Source organism: Medicago truncatula, chromosome 1 (genome assembly GCF_003473485.1).
Source record: "Medicago truncatula cultivar Jemalong A17 chromosome 1, MtrunA17r5.0-ANR, whole genome shotgun sequence".
Classification (NCBI taxonomy): domain Eukaryota; kingdom Viridiplantae; phylum Streptophyta; class Magnoliopsida; order Fabales; family Fabaceae; genus Medicago; species Medicago truncatula.
This window is the reverse complement of record NC_053042.1, coordinates 25929011-25934237: the sequence shown is the minus strand read 5'-3', so window position 1 is coordinate 25934237 and position 5227 is coordinate 25929011. Positions and strand designations below refer to the sequence as shown.

Here is a 5227-nt window from a genome sequence, read left to right as displayed (position 1 = left end):
ATTTTATTTTATGTTAGTATTATTCCCTTTTTAGGATAGTTTACTTTAAATTGCATTTTATTTTATTTCAAGAATGAATATTGGATGGATTGAGTCTTGGAGCAAAAGAAAGGGACTTGGAGCCGATTGGATGCAAAAATATGAAGATTGAGAGACAAAAATATGTCTCCCCCATGCCAGAAGCTTGGCACGGCCCGTGCTAACCTTGGCACGGCCGTGCCAACCTCCAGTGTCACTTTTGCCTGTTTTTGCTTAGATTTTAAGCTACTCTATTTTTAGCCCGAATGTAATAGCTTAGATTTTAAGTCGAACAAATGCTATAAATAGAGTAGCCATCCATCACAAATATTCATCTTTACTTGGAATTCAATAAGTGACAATTGCTTTTCTAATTAAAGTTCTTTTCTTTTCCTTTATTTTCTTGTCATTTACTTTTATGTTTTCTCTCTTCTCCTCCATGTCTACGATGAACATGAGTGAGTAGACTTCTCCTTGTCTTGGGATTGTTGGATAAGTCTAAATGACATAATCCTAATCAAACCAAGCTCTAAGCCTTAATCTTATGTAATCCTAATTTCTTATCTAAATTCACCGTTTTAACATGGATCAACCATTATCAAACTGTGGAAACGAAAGTGAAGGGTTTGATAATTGTTTATCCATTATTCCAAATATCAATTCATAAAACGAAAGTGGAGCTTTGATATTCGAACAAGTGAATTTAGACAAGGATTTCAAAGTCAGCGAAATAGGCTTTGCAATCTTTGAGACATATAGTTTCGATCTTCAAGGGAACTAATAACAATCAAGTCAGCGAAATAGGCTTGGTTGTTAGAGGAACCAAAATCTAATAGTAATCAAGTCAGCGAAATAGGCTTGGTTGCTAGAGGAATATAAGAGAAACTGTCTTGAGAAATTAGGTCTAACATAACATTATAAGCTTATAGTTTTGGTTTGAGAAGGACTTGTTATTTAGATGAAACCAACGATCCCAAGGCTCTTTTTATTATATTAATTTTCAACCGTTTGAAAACCCCCAACTTATAATTCTATTCTCTTCTAATCATCTCTAAAGGTTAATTGAATTAAACTACTCCCTGTCGGAACGATACTTTTTTAATACTACTTCGGTAAGACCGTGCACTTGCGGTTTTATCTCTTTAAGTTTTTGGCGCCGCTGCCGGGGAGTAAACTAATTTGATTAACTCTTTCTTTGTGATTAGAACTCTCTTCTCTTCCTCTTTTCTTCTACTTCTTTCTTTGTTTTACCACTAACTTCTTGGGTTCTCGATTTCTTATGCGAAGAAGTAAAAGTCTCGGAGAATTTATTCCTGAGATCGAAAGGTTTTTGCATAAGAGAAAGAGAGAAGCACAAAATAATACTGCTATGGCTGAACGCACTCTCAAAGAGTATGCTACTCCTTCAACGGAAGAGCCACAAGCTATTATCGTGTACCCAACGGTTGCGGGTAATAACTTCGAAATCAAGCCTGCACTACTCAATTTGGTGCAACAAAATCAGTTCTCTGGATCACCCACTGAGGATCCAAATATCCATATTTCTTCCTTCCTAAGACTCAGCGGCACCATAAAAGAGAACCAAGAAGCCGTAAGACTTCATCTCTTTCCCTTTTCCTTAAGGGATAGAGCTAGCGCTTGGTTCCATTCCCTAGAAGTCGGTTCCATTACTTCATGGGACGATATGAGACGAGCATTCCTTGCCCGATTTTTCCCCCCATCTAAAACCGCTAAGCTTAGAGATCAAATCACGCGTTTCAATCAAAAAGATGGGGAGTCTCTCTATGAGGCGTGGGAGCGTTTCAAGGAAATACTTAGACTTTGTCCCCACCATGGCCTAGAGAAGTGGCTTATAGTCCACACATTTTATAATGGCTTGTCATATACCACTAAGATGTCTGTTGATGCAGCTGCAGGTGGAGCTCTAATGAACAAAAACTATACGGAGGCTTATGCTTTGATTGAAGACATGGCTCAGAATCACTACCAATGGACCAACGAGAGAGCCGTCACCACTCCTACTCCCTCTAAGAAAGAGGCAGGTATATACGAAGTCTCTGAATATAACCACCTTGCTGCTAAGGTTGAGGCATTAACCCAAAAATTTGAAAAGCTTAATGTTAATGCTGTCACACCTTCTTCTGCATCCCCTCCTTGTGAAATTTGTGGTATATCCGGTCATATCGGTGTTGATTGTCAGTTAGGTAGTGCTGTCAATATTGAGCAACTAAATTACGCTCAATATAACCAAGGAATGAGGCCAAATCAAAATTTTTACAAAAATCCACAAGGTTCCTATGGACAAGCAGCACCACCTGGCTATACAAACAACCAGAGAGTGGCTCAGAAGTCAAGTTTGGAGATTTTCTTGGAAAATTGCATAGCTAATCAAAATAAAAATCTTCAAGAACTGAAAAACCAAACAGGATTTCTGAACGACTCTCTCTCGAAACTCACTACCAAGGTTGATTCTATCGCCACACACACCAAAATGCTTGAGACCTAAATCTCCCAAGTGGCCCAACAAGTGGCCACCTCTTCTCAAACACCAGGAGTCTTTCCTGGTCAACCTGAAACAAACCCCAAAGCTCATGTCAAGGCTATTTTTCTTGGGGGTAGTAAGCTAGAAGAGACCGTTACTAAAGCAAAAAGTGTCAAGAGGGAGAGTGTTAGGTGTCTAGGAAAGAAAGGCGTGATAAAAAGTGAGAAACTGCTTGATAAGAACAAAGCCCTTACACCATTAAGGCTTACTAAGCTCAACTTGGAGGCTCAATTCACTAAATTCTTAAACATACTTCAAAAGATTTGCATTAAGATTCCCTATGCTGAAGCTTTGTCTCGTATGCCTCTATACGCCATGTTTTTAAAAGAAATTTTTTCAAAGAAAAAGGCTATAGATCATAATGAAACAATAGCTTTGAAAAGGGAAAATAGTGCAATCATCAAGAAGCTACCTACAAAGCTTAGAGATCGAGGAAGTTTTGCCATCCCTTGTATGATAGGGAATGAAACCTTAAACCGAGCCTTATGCGATTTAGGAGCAAGTGTTAGTCTGTTGCCCTTACCCCTCTTTACAAGGCTAGGGTTGGGCAAGTTAAAGCCTACTGAAACAACATTGAAGTTAGCCGATCGTTCTGATATCCAACCTGTCGGATATGTCGAGGACATCCCCGTTAAAATAGAAGGGATAGACATCCCAACTGATTTCATTGTGCTTGACATAGATGAGGACAATGAGTGCCCTATAATCTTAGGACGACCCTTTCTCGCCACTACGGGTGTTATAGTAGATGTTCAGAATGGTAGGATTGTTTTTCAAGTGAGTGATGAGTTGATAGGATTTGAGTTGGAGAATTATATGAAAGGTCCCGCCCTCTATTCTTGTAATGTGATTAAAGGTCATGATGTGAAAGAACGCTCATTAGCGCCATCTACACAATATGACCTCTTTGATCCCTTCTAAGGATACTTTCTTATAACGTCAAGCTAATGACTATAAAGAAGCGCTTCGTGGGAGGCAACCCACGCATTTAACTGCTTTTGTTTTGTTGTTTTGTTTTTATTTTGTTTTTGTAGGCAACTGTCCAAGTATGATTCGAGAAAACGAAATTTTTTGAAGCTAATCCATCCAGAACCTTGGCACGGCCCGTGCCCACACTGGCACGGCCGTGCCCACACTGGCACGGCCGTGCCAGACCTTGCTTCCCAAAAACTAACCCACAATCCAGAAAGTTGGCACGACCCGTGCTAAGGTTGGCACGGCCGTGCCCGATCCTAGGTTTAGTTTTATCTAAACTTTTCATCTTCTTCATCCCCCATTCTCAACCACTCACATCCCTCATCCTCCCATTTTTCTCTAAAACCTCCATAACCACAAAACCTTACAAACTCCATATCTCCCTCAAAACCTCACCAATTCTCAAAATTTCTTCACCCCATCAACCACAATCCACATTTCAATCATAGCCCTTCCATAAAAAAACTACTCTCCTCCATCCCAACCAAAAATCATCAAATTCGTAGCCCCCATTCTACCAACTAAGAAACCCACAAATTCTTAAACCCCAACCCCATAACCCAACCAACCTTTTCCACCCAAAACGTTCCCCATAATCCAACCTCCACCCAAAACACAAAAGGTCAACCAAGGTTACGGATAATGGCATCTAGGAAAGGTGGAGCAAGCTCTTCTGGAGGACCACAATCAAAGAAGAAAACGCAAGCCAAGAATCATGGCATAATCTTCAAGGACACCAAGCAAAGGGACAGGTATAAAATTCTTCTCTCTAAACCTTTGCATCCTTGTCGATATCCAGATCCTTATACTTTGAGTGTGCTAAGACTAAGGGATAATGTGTTTACCTTACTAGGAAATTTAGGATGGGTTGATATGCTTAGACCTATGAAAGGTTTTGAAAATTTCACTTATGAATTATTAAGTTCTATTGAATTTACGAAGGATAAAGTGAACTTTGATAACCCCGACCATAGAGTCTCCTTCCGACTTTTGAATGTGGATTACGAGATGTCTCTTGAAAATTTTTGTTTAGAAATGGACTTCGCAAATGCGGGTTTCATCCATGACTCTTGGAATCCACATCTAAAGTCGGAAAACTATGACCCCGCTCTCTTTTGGAAACGCATTACCGGGTTAAGGCATTATAATCCTCGCAACAATAAGGCTAGTAACATTCACAACCCAGTGCTTAGGTACCTCTAGAGTCATGGCTTGTACCATTTGGGGTAGAAAAGAGGTAGGAACAACTCGGACGGATGAACTTTTTATGCTTTGGGCAATGCTTAGTAACAATCCCGTTAATACTTGCTTCTACCTACTTGATTACCTTTCCTCCATTGGTGCTCGACCTGATAATAGAGTTGAGATAGTAGTCGGTGGTATCATTACCTTCATCGCTAGGAAGTTTGGAGTGGGTGAGGAAGATGGGATAAATCCAATTGAGGGCAACAATAGGCTTAATATTGAAACCCTTGGTGCTATGAATTTCATTAAGATTCACCCACCCATGACTTATGCACTTCAACTTCGTATACCTCTTTTGTTTATACTTCCTAACCCATCTCGGACTAACCCCGAGGTGGAGGAAAATTTGTTGTATGTTGGTGATGGATTACAGGTACATGAAGAGCATAATCAAGGTGACGAAGAAGGTGCACACATGCACCATGAAGAGGAGCCCTATGACCATAA

The 5227-nt window shown here is 40.0% G+C and overlaps 1 non-coding gene across 1 annotated transcript; it reads right to left on the bottom strand.

Moving 5' to 3' along the window:
- Positions 1–1750: 1750 nt before the first annotated feature.
- On the bottom strand, positions 1751–1857 carry LOC120577956 (small nucleolar RNA R71). The gene has a single exon (XR_005643932.1). It is a non-coding gene; the product is annotated as a small nucleolar RNA R71 (small nucleolar RNA).
- Positions 1858–5227: the final 3370 nt, after the last annotated feature.